This window comes from Hippichthys cyanospilos, chromosome 5, assembly GCF_059441005.1.
Source record: "Hippichthys cyanospilos isolate Australia breed blue-spotted pipefish chromosome 5, RoL_Hcya_1.0, whole genome shotgun sequence".
In the NCBI taxonomy this organism is placed as follows: Eukaryota; Metazoa; Chordata; class Actinopteri; order Syngnathiformes; family Syngnathidae; genus Hippichthys; species Hippichthys cyanospilos.
In genome coordinates, this window is record NC_142373.1 from 6,155,462 (window position 1) to 6,172,250 (window position 16,789).

The 16,789-nt window shown below is 37.0% G+C and overlaps 1 long non-coding RNA gene across 1 annotated transcript; it reads right to left on the minus strand.

Moving 5' to 3' along the window:
- Positions 1 to 1,416: 1,416 nt before the first annotated feature.
- Positions 1,417 to 14,407, minus strand: LOC148423257 (uncharacterized). Its single transcript, XR_015865750.1, has 4 exons — positions 14,210 to 14,407; positions 3,761 to 3,791; positions 2,658 to 2,694; positions 1,417 to 1,778 (listed from the first exon to the last, which is right to left on the minus strand). It is a non-coding gene; the product is annotated as an uncharacterized LOC148423257 (long non-coding RNA).
- Positions 14,408 to 16,789: the final 2,382 nt, after the last annotated feature.

Genomic DNA, 16,789 nt, shown 5'->3' on the forward strand with positions numbered 1-16,789 from the left:
ATGTACTTTTCTTTTTGTCGCATATTCCTAATTTTTCGCTTAAGTTCCCCTTTTGCATGACTGTCTCCAGAGTCAACATTCACCCATTCCAGAGCCTTCTTGTGTCTTTGTAATTTTCTTCTCCTTGCTTTACTCATTTTTGACAAATCTTGCAGCGGTTTACCTGATGTTGGGTAAAGCACCCCATCGTTATTATTCGTCAGATCGTTGTGGTGTTTTTCACCATGATGCACGGACTGTTTTTAACGTGAACTTGTTAGGGTGTCAGCAACCCCTTGGCTTGTTTTGACGCATGCAAACCGCATCTTCGGGGGAGGACGCTCCGCACATGGTACCATCTCGTGGTCATCAGCAGTAACATCTACAGATGCAAAACTAACAGGTATCATCTCGTACGGAGAATCACAAGTGGCGTCCGACATTGTGAAAGACTTAATCAATGTATCTATCAGGTCATTCAAGCATGTAAAAAGAATCAGAACAGCTTTGCCATCTTGAGCAGGGAATCCATCACATCCTCTGCTATGCGGATCAAAAAACCCAAACCTGCCTTCACGGTCTTGAAAAACAGCTATGCACAATGACTGCATAATCAAAAGAGCAAAGTCAACGCCTGAAGCCAAGCACTGAAGTCTGTCATGAAGATTGAGATAATACTCCACACCACAGAAAGAAGTCAACATACCAGACAATGATAGACACTTTGTTAACTTATGCTGTTTTGTAAACCCGCTTAAAACCTCGGGAAGTTCATCAGTTGTCAAAAAATCAAGAACAAAGCGTCCTTCTGCTTGCAACTTAGTCATAATACTTACATACAGTTCATGGCCCCGTTTGAGAATAAGATCGAGGTGGGAGCTGGTCAGGTGATCTAAATCCTGCAGGAATGCCAGAAACGTAACAAAGTTAGCCACACACTGGCTGTTTCTCCATTTGCCATATCTCTGATGGGCTTGGCTGTGAGAGGCCAAAACATAAGTTATCTTAGGATGTTGCACAGGTGCCTTTTCATCAATCGCAGTATGTGAATCAGTAGCACAGCGGTCTGCTAGATCAATTTGTGCAGCATTTGCAGATAGATCATAAACTTCAATGCTTAAATCATTGCTATGATCGCATTTATTATGGGTATTATCAATTTCAATGCGTTCATCATTATGTATATCATGAATTTCAATGTGTTTATTTATATTACAAAGTTCAATGGTTTCATCTTGGTGGACATCATGAAGTTCAATGGGTTCATCCTTGCGTATATCATGAAGTTCAATGGTTTTCATCCTTACGGATATCAAGAAGTTCAATGCGTTCATCCTTACGGATATCATGAAGTTCAATGCGTTCATCCTTACAGATATCATGAAGTTTAATGCGTTCATCATTTATATCATGAAGTTCACTGCGTTCATCCTTACGGATATGAAGTTCAATGCATTCATCCTTACGGATATGAAGTTCAATGCGATCAACATGTGCACTGTCAGCACTGAAATCAACGCTATCAGAACATGCAACATTGGCATGGACGGCATCGATTCGTGCATGAATGGCACTTAGTGCAGTATGGGCAGCACATGCATCATCAGGGCGTACAGGTGTTGGCTGGGAGGCACAGCTTTTTGCACGGCGCGCCCAACCAGACTTAGCAGCCACTGATTTCTTGCTCTTGCAAGGCATATGTGCTTTATTATGAACGGGCGAGGGATAGAAAAAAAGGCAGAGACAAAAGATAGAGCAGCAACAAGAGAGGGTGTTTGGGGTCAGAAACTGCTGGTCTTCTGCAAAAGAATAAAAAAGAACATAATCTTTAATCTTTATAGTTCATAAGCGTATTGCATTTCATGTGCGAAACAAACGGGCTAAAATATTGAAACCCATGTAAAACAATCAGATAAAAAGGAAGCATCATTCTAATACAATTAGAGAGTTGGATGTTGGTTCTGTGGACATCATAAATAAAATCATCCCACAAAAAAGGCATTTTATTTATTAAACAATTATATAAAGCTTTGCCAATCTGACATATGTACACAATACAGTGCAGATGAGCATCTTTGCAAGCCCCTTGCAGGATATTATAGCGTAATGCACAATGATGAGGAAAGGTCAATAAGATTAATTACAATGATCGTGTTGAAATGGCAGACAGGGAGTTAAGTGTCCTGACTCCAATGTGGAGTAAACTGTTCCTGAGCCTGCTGGTCCTGACTCAGGGGCCATGCGGTCTTCTTCCTGATTGTGAGCAGGCTGAAGAGGCTGTGAGACGAGTGGCAGGGGAAGGGACCCCCGGCGATCCTAACAGCTTTGCGGGTGAGACGAGTGTTATAGATGTCCAGCAGAGTAGAAGAGAGACACGCACAGATGATTCTCTCAGCTGGTTTCACAGTGCGCTGGCGAGTGTGCCGACAGGTCACGAAGCAGGCTTCATACCATACGATGATGCAGCTGCCAAACAGTAGTGCTAGTAGGCATGGGCTGAAAACCATGTTGATGGTTTACTGCAGTGTTAAAAGGTTAAGGTTTCAATAATGACTGATGCTGCCAATAACCAGTAATTACATACTGCAAGACCTTTGTATGGCACGGCAGCATAGTTGACACAATTCTTTCAGATGATATGAGCCTGTTATGAAAATGTATAGGTAATTTGCACACACCTCAAGTTGGTAGAGTAGCGGGATTCAACAGCCGGATCTGTCGACACAAAGAGCAACACCGACAGACATGAAATCTGGAACATTTCACACAAAACACAGACGTAGATTTTTTGCACAAAATAGTTTCATATGTACTTTAATTGTATGCTTTTATTTGACATGAACCAAGTGATGCATTCTTGAATGGACATCACCATCTAATGCAAAGGCGAGCTGTACCTATCAGTTCAAAAATGGTGTACCATCAGAAACTACAGACATCCAGGTACTTTTTATTTAGGTGTTGATTTGTACATCGTAAAATGTTGAGCATACCTCTACTTATGCCAAAAACAGAGTGCTGATGTGTGTGTTAATGTGTGTGTGTGTGTGTGTGTGTGTGTGTGGGGGGGGGGGGGGGGGGGGGCTGAAGATGACGTACAAGACTTCAAGAGCAAAAACCGAGACACTGAACCTACCTTCAAATATCAAAGTATCAAATATTTGGTGCAAAGTAAAGCCATCAACTGCTAAAAATGATATGCCTTACTGTTATATGTAGTCTGGGATTACATGAAGCATAGAGGAGATTGAAAAAGAAAAAGAAAAACGATTTTGAAAGTGGCATATATGCAAAAAGTGTTATAAAGAGAATTATTAAAATATGCAAATATTTTTTGAGTATTACAATGGAGTTTCATTTAAAAAAATTACAATCTCATGGTTACTCAACCCCATTATCCAAAACAGCCTTGTTGTTAGAATGATTTGAGCCACATTCTTTTGTCTTCTTTTCGGTGAGGTGAACAGAGTAAGAATTCTACTGTGATATGCATGTGACAATACTTCCCGACGGTTCTGACACTGAGAAATCTTTTTTATTTTTGAGAATTGTAGCTTCTATGACTCTATTTGACCACAAGATGTCCCTAGTTTGGCTATTTTATAAGGCTTGGCAGAATTGACGGTTTCCAAATCAATATGGTAAAGACCTCAAAAGGTTTCACATGGTGTCATCAACAAATATGCACTTTATATTGAACATGCATTAAATATAGGAGCAATGTCTTCTTTTAATAAAGCAAAGTAAGCTTAAGTAATTCTGTTTAGGAATTTGCACATACCTCAGATCAGAAGAGTCCTAAAGCAGATTCCCTAAACATAGAGAACAAAAATATGGATTTTGTAATATTTTACTCAAAATACAAATGCATGTTTTTACAAGAGTTACACAATTCATTGAAAAAAAAAAAACTCGTTGTGATACAGTCATGTGCAATACGTGTAGTACAACCACATGCATTAAGTTTTATATGTGCATGTGCAACTGTTTATCTGTCTTGGACCAGTTGAGGCAATCTTAAATTTACATTGCCATAAAATGTGAAGTCTTTACAGCACCTATGCACTCAAAAAATATGCATCATCAGGAATTGAACACATCTTTCAGTACTTTATAAAGAGCGAATCGGATCCTGATACACAGATGACCTCTTCAGTCAGTCAGCACATTCTTTTATGAGCGTGTGACACAAGCTGTACAGAAATACATTATGTATACATTAGCATCTATTAACATTTATAAACCTTGTTTTTAAAAACTTGGTGTTATAAATTGAACATTTTAATGATAAAACCCTAAGTATCATCATCATCATTATCATTATCATCATCATCATTTTTTGACTGCTTTGTGAGACAAACATTTTTTTGTTCAATTCCCCCTACCAATTTTATTTTATTTTTTGCTAAATAACATCTGTCCGAAGACGTCTGATACATTTTCAAATGCATTTGGCCACACAAAAACTTTTTAAACATATTGACTGCAGTGTGAGAAAAAGGTGTTTGGATACCCATATTAACTATGGGGCAATGGCACCATTTTAAGTATCAGCTAATAGTACAGTGATCCCCCTACTTCGCGGTTAATGGGGGGTGTCAACCCCCCGCAAAGTCTGAAACCCGCCAAGTAGGGTATCAGTTCATAGATTTCTATTTACGCCCCAATATAGCCGCAGTAACCATAAACAATCCTTTTTTTGTATTTTTTTTTAGTATTTTATTTCCTTTCTATTATTTAACATTACATTATTCTTATTAACATTATTGTATATTTATTAAATAACTAACATTACTTAGTTTGTTGAGAATTTGTTTCTCAGGACTGGTTATCTGCACCAAGACTCCGGTGAAAGAGTACGCAAGTCATCATGTTTATTATGGCTCATGTATGGTGTATCATGTAGTATCTGCTGAATAATAAATCAACAACAATGTTAAAGTCAGTCAACTAACATATAAACACTTGCCAAACTTTAATCTATGAATTTACTGTATTTTTAGCCGACATTAGCGGGTTAGCAACAACTAACAACAACTACTAACTATAAAGTGCAACCTCTACACAAACACAAACAAAATAAACACTCATCGCTTACTAAACATAGGCAGTAGCGTGCGTTATCAACATAAACTAGAATATTTGCAATTTCTGAAGAAATTGCGTGTGAAGGTGTAACCTCTGAAGGCAAAGGTGTTGAATGATGTGGAATGGTGGGAATTGGGGGAATTGATTAAAGTTGGAACGGTCCGAATCGGATGAAGAATGACAAAGATAGAAGTGATAAACTAAAAAAGTGGAATTGTGGGTAATTTTTGAACTCTGGAAAGAAGAAAATTCAAACTACCATTGAATGGGGGGAATTGGATGAATCGATTAAACTTGGAACGGTCGCAATCGGATGAAGAATGGCAAAGGTAGAAGGGAAAAACTGAAAAAGTGGAATTGTGGGAAATTTTTGAATTGTGAGTAAAAATGGAGTGGCGGGCATTGGGAGAATGGATTAAAGTTAGAACGGTAAAAATCGGATGAAGAATGGTGAAGATAGAAGGGAAAAACTGAAAAAGTGGAATTATGGGTAATTTTTGAATTGTGGGTAAAAATGGAGTGGCGGGCATTGGGGGAATTGATTAAAGTTGGAACGGTCAGAATCGGATGAAGAATGGCAAAGATAGAAGGGAAAAACTGAAAAAGTGGAATTATGGGTAATTTTTGAATTGTGGGTAAAAATGGAGTGGCGGGCATCGGGGGAATTGATGAAAGTTGGAACGGTCAGAATCGGATGAAGAATGGCAAAGATAGAAGGGAAAAACTGAAAAAGTGGAATTATGGGTAATTTTTGAATTGTGGGTAAAAATGGAGTGGCGGGCATCAGGGGAATTGATTAATGTTGGAACGGTCACAATCGGATGAAGAATGGAAAAGATAGAAGGGAAAAACTGAAAAAGTGGAATTGTGGGTAATTTTTTAATTCAGGTAAGAAGAAAATAGATACCACCATGTAATGGCGGGAATTGGGGGAATTGATTCAAGTTGGAACGGTCGCAATTGGATGAAGAATGGCAAAGATAGAAGGGAAAAACTGAAAAAGTGGAATTATGGGTAATTTTTGAATTGTGGGTAAAAATGGAGTGGCGGGCATCGGGGGAATTGATGAAAGTTGGAACGGTCAGAATGGGATGAAGAATGGCAAAGATAGAAGGGAAAAACTGAAAAAGTGGAATTATGGGTAATTTTTGAATTGTGGGTAAAAATGGAGTGGCGGGCATTGGGGGAATTGATTAAAGTTGGAATGGTCAGAATCGGATAAAGAATGGAAAAGATAGAGGGGAAAAACTGATAAAGTGGAATTGTGGGTAATTTTTGAATCATGGGAAGAGGAAAGGGGATACACAAATGAAATGGTGGGAATTGGGGGAATCCATTAAAGTTGGAACGGTGGGAATCGGAGCAGGAATGGCCAAGATAGAAGGTTACAAAGTTTTGGATGAGGAAAATGGGAATGAGGAATTATGGGTAAAAATATGAAAATAGTTATGAATTACTGGAAGGTGTGAATATGAGTAGTATTCAAATTGGGGAATGTATTAACTGATTAATGTGAGTGTGAAGTGGAGAAGCTTTAAATAAAAAATGTTAAGTCCGCCACTGGGAATGAATTATGAATTGTTATACATGAAAAATATGTAATTATGGGAAAATATTGAAAATTATTAATTGTTACAATAGTGGGAATGAGCCAACAGGCGAAATGTATGAGTTAAATGTTATGAATATGAAATAGGAAAGCTCAAAATGTGAAATGTTTAATCTCCCATTGGGAATGAATGGGAAGCCCTCCCATTGGAAATGAATTATGAATATTTGAAGGATGAAAAATATGGAATTATGGGAAAATATTGGAATGTATTAATTACTGGAATGATAGGAAGGATCCCTATAACGAGATGAATAAGTTAAATATTGAAAATATGAAAAGGGAGAGCTGTAATAATGAAACAAAATATGACCCAATGTTAGTCAATGGGACTTTTTGGGGTGGAAAACCGGGAATTCTGGGAAAACTGTGAATACTTGGAATTCCAAAAATGGAAACGCCCTTCGGGCGCTTTACTGGAATAATGTGAAATTGGAACGGTGTGAATCGGATAAACTGGGAATGAGCTGAAATCCGTCGAAAAACAGGCAGAATAAGAATAATAATAACTAGAATATTTGCAATTTCTGAAGAAATTGCGTGTGAAGGTGTAACCTCCGAAGGCAAAGGTGTTGAATGATGTGGAATGGTGGGAATTGGGGGAATTGATTAAAGTTGGAACGGTCCGAATCGGATGAAGAATGACAAAGATAGAAGTGATAAACTAAAAAAGTGGAATTGTGGGTAATTTTTGAACTCTGGAAAGAAGAAAATTCAAACTACCATTGAATGGGGGGAATTGGATGAATCGATTAAACTTGGAACGGTCGCAATCGGATGAAGAATGGCAAAGGTAGAAGGGAAAAACTGAAAAAGTGGAATTGTGGGAAATTTTTGAATTGTGAGTAAAAATGGAGTGGCGGGCATTGGGAGAATGGATTAAAGTTAGAACGGTAAAAATCGGATGAAGAATGGTGAAGATAGAAGGGAAAAACTGAAAAAGTGGAATTATGGGTAATTTTTGAATTGTGGGTAAAAATGGAGTGGCGGGCATTGGGGGAATTGATGAAAGTTGGAACGGTCAGAATCGGATGAAGAATGGCAAAGATAGAAGGGAAAAACTGAAAAAGTGGAATTATGGGTAATTTTTGAATTGTGGGTAAAAATGGAGTGGCGGGCATCGGGGGAATTGATGAAAGTTGGAACGGTCAGAATCGGATGAAGAATGGCAAAGATAGAAGGGAAAAACTGAAAAAGTGGAATTATGGGTAATTTTTGAATTGTGGGTAAAAATGGAGTGGCGGGCATCAGGGGAATTGATTAATGTTGGAACGGTCACAATCGGATGAAGAATGGAAAAGATAGAAGGGAAAAACTGAAAAAGTGGAATTGTGGGTAATTTTTTAATTCAGGTAAGAAGAAAATAGATACCACCATGTAATGGCGGGAATTGGGGGAATTGATTCAAGTTGGAACGGTCGCAATTGGATGAAGAATGGCAAAGATAGAAGGGAAAAACTGAAAAAGTGGAATTATGGGTAATTTTTGAATTGTGGGTAAAAATGGAGTGGCGGGCATCGGGGGAATTGATGAAAGTTGGAACGGTCAGAATCGGATGAAGAATGGCAAAGATAGAAGGGAAAAACTGAAAAAGTGGAATTATGGGTAATTTTTGAATTGTGGGTAAAAATGGAGTGGCGGGCATTGGGGGAATTGATTAAAGTTGGAATGGTCAGAATCGGATAAAGAATGGAAAAGATAGAGGGGAAAAACTGATAAAGTGGAATTGTGGGTAATTTTTGAATCATGGGAAGAGGAAAGGGGATACACAAATGAAATGGTGGGAATTGGGGGAATCCATTAAAGTTGGAACGGTGGGAATCGGAGCAGGAATGGCCAAGATAGAAGGTTACAAAGTTTTGGATGAGGAAAATGGGAATGAGGAATTATGGGTAAAAATATGAAAATAGTTATGAATTACTGGAAGGTGTGAATATGAGTAGTATTGATATTGGGGAATGTATTAACTGATTAATGTGAGTGTGAAGTGGAGAAGCTTCAAGTAAAAAATGTTAAATCCACCACTGGGAATGAATTATGAATTGTTATAAATGAAAAATATTGAATTATGGGAAAATATTAATAATTATTAACTGTTACAATGGTGGGAATGAGCCATAAGGCGAAATGTATGAGATAAATGTTATGAATATGAAATAGGAAAGCTCAAAATGTAAAATGTTTAATCTCCCATTGGGAATGAATGGGAAGCCCTCCCATTGGAAATGAATTATGAATATTTGAAGGATGAAAAATATGGAATTATGGGAAAATATTGGAATGTATTAATTACTGGAATGATAGGAAGGATCCCTATAACGAGATGAATAAGTTAAATATTGAAAATATGAAAAGGGAGAGCTGTAATAATGAAACAAAAAATGACCCAATGTAAGTCAATGGGACTTTTTGGGGTGGAAAACCGGGAATTCTGGGAAAACTGTGAATACTTGGAATTCCAAAAATGGAAACGCCCTTCGGGCGCTTAACTGGAATAATGTGAAATTGGAACGGTGTGAATCGGATAAACTGGGAATGAGCTGAAATCCGTCGAAAAACAGGCAGAATAAGAATAATAATAATAACTAGAATATTTGCAATTTCTGAAGAAATTGCGTGTGAAGGTGTAACCTCTGAAGGCAAAGGTGTTGAATGATGTGGAATGGTGGGAATTGGGGGAATTGATTAAAGTTGGAACGGTCCGAATCGGATGAAGAATGACAAAGATAGAAGTGATAAACTGAAAAAGTGGAATTGTGGGTAATTTTTGAACTCTGGAAAGAAGAAAATTCAAACTACCATTGAATGGGGGGAATTGGATGAATCGATTAAACTTGGAACGGTCGCAATCGGATGAAGAATGGCAAAGGTAGAAGGGAAAAACTGAAAAAGTGGAATTGTGGGAAATTTTTGAATTGTGAGTAAAAATGGAGTGGCGGGCATTGGGAGAATGGATTAAAGTTAGAACGGTAAAAATCGGATGAAGAATGGTGAAGATAGAAGGGAAAAACTGAAAAAGTGGAATTATGGGTAATTTTTGAATTGTGGGTAAAAATGGAGTGGCGGGCATTGGGGGAATTGATTAAAGTTGGAACGGTCAGAATCGGATGAAGAATGGCAAAGATAGAAGGGAAAAACTGAAAAAGTGGAATTATGGGTAATTTTTGAATTGTGGGTAAAAATGGAGTGGCGGGCATCAGGGGAATTGATTAATGTTGGAACGGTCACAATCGGATGAAGAATGGAAAAGATAGAAGGGAAAAACTGAAAAAGTGGAATTGTGGGTAATTTTTTAATTCAGGTAAGAAGAAAATAGATACCACCATGTAATGGCGGGAATTGGGGGAATTGATTCAAGTTGGAACGGTCGCAATTGGATGAAGAATGGCAAAGATAGAAGGGAAAAACTGAAAAAGTGGAATTATGGGTAATTTTTGAATTGTGGGTAAAAATGGAGTGGCGGGCATCGGGGGAATTGATGAAAGTTGGAACGGTCAGAATCAGATGAAGAATGGCAAAGATAGAAGGGAAAAACTGAAAAAGTGGAATTATGGGTAATTTTTGAATTGTGGGTAAAAAATGGAGTGGCGGGCATTGGGGGAATTGATTAAAGTTGGAATGGTCAGAATCGGATAAAGAATGGAAAAGATAGAGGGGAAAAACTGATAAAGTGGAATTGTGGGTAATTTTTGAATCATGGGAAGAGGAAAGGGGATACACAAATGAAATGGTGGGAATTGGGGGAATCCATTAAAGTTGGAACGGTGGGAATCGGAGCAGGAATGGCCAAGATAGAAGGTTACAAAGTTTTGGATGAGGAAAATGGGAATGAGGAATTATGGGTAAAAATATGAAAATAGTTATGAATTACTGGAAGGTGTGAATATGAGTAGTATTGATATTGGGGAATGTATTAACTGATTAATGTGAGTGTGAAGTGGAGAAGCTTCAAGTAAAAAATGTTAAATCCACCACTGGGAATGAATTATGAATTGTTATAAATGAAAAATATTGAATTATGGGAAAATATTAATAATTATTAACTGTTACAATGGTGGGAATGAGCCATAAGGCGAAATGTATGAGATAAATGTTATGAATATGAAATAGGAAAGCTCAAAATGTAAAATGTTTAATCTCCCATTGGGAATGAATGGGAAGCCCTCCCATTGGAAATGAATTATGAATATTTGAAGGATGAAAAATATGGAATTATGGGAAAATATTGGAATGTATTAATTACTGGAATGATAGGAAGGATCCCTATAACGAGATGAATAAGTTAAATATTGAAAATATGAAAAGGGAGAGCTGTAATAATGAAACAAAAAATGACCCAATGTAAGTCAATGGGACTTTTTGGGGTGGAAAACCGGGAATTCTGGGAAAACTGTGAATACTTGGAATTCCAAAAATGGAAACGCCCTTCGGGCGCTTAACTGGAATAATGTGAAATTGGAACGGTGTGAATCGGATAAACTGGGAATGAGCTGAAATCCGTCGAAAAACAGGCAGAATAAGAATAATAATAATAACTAGAATATTTGCAATTTCTGAAGAAATTGCGTGTGAAGGTGTAACCTCTGAAGGCAAAGGTGTTGAATGATGTGGAATGGTGGGAATTGGGGGAATTGATTAAAGTTGGAACGGTCCGAATCGGATGAAGAATGACAAAGATAGAAGTGATAAACTGAAAAAGTGGAATTGTGGGTAATTTTTGAACTCTGGAAAGAAGAAAATTCAAACTACCATTGAATGGGGGGAATTGGATGAATCGATTAAACTTGGAACGGTCGCAATCGGATGAAGAATGGCAAAGGTAGAAGGGAAAAACTGAAAAAGTGGAATTGTGGGAAATTTTTGAATTGTGAGTAAAAATGGAGTGGCGGGCATTGGGAGAATGGATTAAAGTTAGAACGGTAAAAATCGGATGAAGAATGGTGAAGATAGAAGGGAAAAACTGAAAAAGTGGAATTATGGGTAATTTTTGAATTGTGGGTAAAAATGGAGTGGCGGGCATTGGGGGAATTGATTAAAGTTGGAACGGTCAGAATCGGATGAAGAATGGCAAAGATAGAAGGGAAAAACTGAAAAAGTGGAATTATGGGTAATTTTTGAATTGTGGGTAAAAATGGAGTGGCGGGCATCGGGGGAATTGATGAAAGTTGGAACGGTCAGAATCGGATGAAGAATGGCAAAGATAGAAGGGAAAAACTGAAAAAGTGGAATTATGGGTAATTTTTGAATTGTGGGTAAAAATGGAGTGGCGGGCATCAGGGGAATTGATTAATGTTGGAACGGTCACAATCGGATGAAGAATGGAAAAGATAGAAGGGAAAAACAGAAAAAGTGGAATTGTGGGTAATTTTTTAATTCAGGTAAGAAGAAAATAGATACCACCATGTAATGGCGGGAATTGGGGGAATTGATTCAAGTTGGAACGGTCGCAATTGGATGAAGAATGGCAAAGATAGAAGGGAAAAACTGAAAAAGTGGAATTATGGGTAATTTTTGAATTGTGGGTAAAAATGGAGTGGCGGTCATCGGGGGAATTGATGAAAGTTGGAACGGTCAGAATCGGATGAAGAATGGCAAAGATAGAAGGGAAAAACTGAAAAAGTGGAATTATGGGTAATTTTTGAATTGTGGGTAAAAATGGAGTGGCGGGCATTGGGGGAATTGATTAAAGTTGGAATGGTCAGAATCGGATAAAGAATGGAAAAGATAGAGGGGAAAAACTGATAAAGTGGAATTGTGGGTAATTTTTGAATCATGGGAAGAGGAAAGGGGATACACAAATGAAATGGTGGGAATTGGGGGAATCCATTAAAGTTGGAACGGTGGGAATCGGAGCAGGAATGGCCAAGATAGAAGGTTACAAAGTTTTGGATGAGGAAAATGGGAATGAGGAATTATGGGTAAAAATATGAAAATAGTTATGAATTACTGGAAGGTGTGAATATGAGTAGTATTGATATTGGGGAATGTATTAACTGATTAATGTGAGTGTGAAGTGGAGAAGCTTCAAGTAAAAAATGTTAAATCCACCACTGGGAATGAATTATGAATTGTTATAAATGAAAAATATTGAATTATGGGAAAATATTAATAATTATTAACTGTTACAATGGTGGGAATGAGCCATAAGGCGAAATGTATGAGATAAATGTTATGAATATGAAATAGGAAAGCTCAAAATGTAAAATGTTTAATCTCCCATTGGGAATGAATGGGAAGCCCTCCCATTGGAAATGAATTATGAATATTTGAAGGATGAAAAATATGGAATTATGGGAAAATATTGGAATGTATTAATTACTGGAATGATAGGAAGGATCCCTATAACGAGATGAATAAGTTAAATATTGAAAATATGAAAAGGGAGAGCTGTAATAATGAAACAAAAAATGACCCAATGTAAGTCAATGGGACTTTTTGGGGTGGAAAACCGGGAATTCTGGGAAAACTGTGAATACTTGGAATTCCAAAAATGGAAACGCCCTTCGGGCGCTTAACTGGAATAATGTGAAATTGGAACGGTGTGAATCGGATAAACTGGGAATGAGCTGAAATCCGTCGAAAAACAGGCAGAATAAGAATAATAATAATAATAATAAAGAAAATGGCCGAGCACAATAACATATGTGTGAAGGTTCCACCTTCACACAATAATAAAGAAAATGGCCGAGCACAATAACATATGTGTGAAGGTTCCACCTTCACACAATAATAAAGAAAATGGCCGAGCACAATAACATATGTGTGAAGGTTCCACCTTCACACAATAACTAGAAATAGTGCAATTTCTGAAGAAATTGCGTGTGAAGGTGAAACCGTTGAAGGTTTGGGAGGTGAAAAGTGGAATTACGTGGAACGATTGAATGGTGTGAATCTGTGAAGAAATATGAATACAAAGTTGAAAAACTGAATAAAAGTTGAACTGTGGAATTTGAAGATGAATGAAAAACTGAAAAAGTTGAACTGGAGAATGATGTGAATCTGTGAAAAATTATGAATCCTACAAAGTTGAAAAACTGAGAAAAGTTGAACTGGAATAGAGAGCAGAGAACATTCACTAAACATTGATAACTAACATAACTAACATTGTACAATATGTTACATCATATGCTCACATGACTCTATATTAGCTTAGAATAACATAAACAACACAGGCAAACATACCGTACAATGATAGGAAGAATGAATTCAACCCAATCGTTCCAAAATGTGCGTTAGGTAGGAAAGGGTTAATGGAGCCGAATAGATTTGAGTGGGCGGTGACGTCACTCCCTTACGGCGTAAGGATCACATTGGCACACACGGCAAACCTGAGACAAACACGCACTTTTTGTGGATGAAACTTTAACGTGAATACTAAAAGTGAAGTATGAAAAGTACAGTATATCTGCCTTTAGCAATTATACCAAACTTAGGTGCAATAACAACTTAGACATTAATGGACAAAGTGAAGCAGTGCAAACGTAAACATGTATCCAAAACCACGAACGGACAACATATTCAAACTGTACTTACATTCTCATGGACGCACGGAATAATAATGAAAGGAATTAGATAATCCACAGAATGATAGAAAGCAGAAAAAATGACTGTCCGTTACAACGATACCTGCCGACTGACCCGTGAAAGAGCAAAACAACCTATGATAGTGTAAACAGAGTCCTGATTGGTAGTGCAGGAATGAAACACAACTTGTGATTAGTTGCTAGGCGGTTGCTAGGAAGACCACATGACCACAGGAGAAACATGTCCAGACGTAAATAGTAATAACAGAACGATTCAAACACGAAATCGTTAAGTATAATCAGAAACTTCTTAACAACACCATTCACTTAACATTAGACAATTTTTACGGTACAAAAACTTGAATTGTAGCTGAAAGTTGAACTGTAAACGTGAAACGCGATTTGCCCGAACCAGGACACGGACATGTTGAAGATGACAACTCTACCACTGGGCCACTGGGGGGCAGTGTAAGACCACACTGGAAAGCTTGAAATATAGGGAATGAAGTATTTTTGAACGTGAATCTATGAAGAACTACGAATAATACAAAGTTCAAAAACTGAAAAAAGTTCAACTGTGGAATGAAAAGATGAAATGAAAGTAAGAACAGTTTGAAAAGGCTAAATTCTTTAAATATGAATAGTATAAAAAACGTCAATTGTAGGAAAACGATGAATAGTTGAACCTTGAAAAATAAAAAAGCACTTCACGTGAATATGTGGAATGATATGAAGTTCGAACGGCATGAATTGGATGAACTGGGAAGGAATTGAAACCAAAAAAAAATACTGAATGAACTGAAAAAAAACACTGAATGTGTGAAAAGACACAGCGGGGATCGAACACACGAACATGTAGTAGATATACGTCAACAGAACGTCTGAGCCACGGGAAATGACGAAACCGTGAACGCTTTAAAAGGAAGTAGGAAGAACGCTCCAATCACTTAACATTAGGCCGTTTTTACGGTACAAAAACTTAAATTGTAGGAAAACGATTAAAAGTTGAAACTTGAAAAATAGACCCGCACTAACTAAAAAAGACTCACACAACTAAAAAATGACGCAGCCTGGGATTGAACCCACGAACATGAAGTGCGAATGCCGCACACAAATCCCATGCGCCACCGAGACATAGGAAATATCGAAAACGTTAAAGTTTAAAAATAAAGCACGAAGACCAGCCCATTCACTTAACATTAGGCCATTTTTACGGTACAAAAACTTAAATTGTAGGAAAACGATGAAAAGTTGAAACTTGAAAAATAGACCCGCACTAAACATGAATATGTAGAATGATATGAAGTTTGAACGGCATGAATTGGATGAACTGGGAATGAGTTGAAACGTACCTAAAAAACGGTCGGAATAAAAAAAATAATAATAATAATAAAGGTGGAGAAAAACATAAGTGTGAAGGTTTCACCTTCACACAATAATAATAATAAAGAAAATGGCCGAGCACAATAACATATGTGTGAAGGTTCCACCTTCACACAATGATAATAAACTATAAATATGAGCTTACGTTGTCATTCACTATGTCACCATAACGAGCCGAATGACGCACAGAGAACGTAAAACAGGAAACGGAAATGCAACGCGACCCGACAAATTAAAAGCATGCGTTTCAAAATAAGATAACAAACGTCACGATCTCTAACGCTTGAAGAATTCTCAACATAGTTATTAACTAATATTACTTAGTTCTATGATGAATACAGTACTGTATTATATACTTTTTTCTGTTTTTTTCCATTTTTGCACATTTTTTAAATGATTTTTTATTTTGAAATATTTTTAATTTTTCCTGGAAAAACCCGCCAAGTACTGAGACCCGCGATATCTGAGACCGCAAAGTAGGAGAGATCACTGTATTACCCTAAATAAAACAGGCGCTTTGCAAAATATGTAAAATCATATGAAACAGTTGCTTGCCTATTTCATTTGAAGTCCTGTGGCGAACTAAGACAGTTAAGATGAGCCTAACAGACAAGTGCTGTGCATTGTTTCTACCCACAGTTGTCAGAAATACTTCAGACATTGAGTTCAAGGCAGCAAGACTTCTAAAAAAAAATATCTACCACAAAATTAAACACGCATATCTAATGTCACATGAGTTTAAGCTGATAAATGAATTGGCACAATGACAAGTTATCCAATTGACAATTTTTGTTTGACGGTCACAACTTCTATAAAATTATGGTTGTGTCATTTAATTTTGCACAGGTTTTCATTTAGTTGTATGCTGTACATTCCACCGAGCGCAATACTTTACAGTAAATTATTTAAGGGCGTGTAAGTACTGTAATTCATATAGAATTAGAAAACACGTCCACATTTTGTTTTGCTGATATTTATTAAAGCCATAAAATACCATCTGTGAATCAAAGGTTGTGAATCACAATAGTGGCAGCAAAATTTCATTAGGTAAGCAAGGAAGTGACAATAATAATAATAGTCATTATTATAATAATAATAGTAGGGGAAATTCTAGTGGACAGTTTAGTGATAATTGAATTTGAATTATTTCATAGCACACGTAGCATTAGCATACTAGCGAACAAATATGTAATGAAATATTTATATT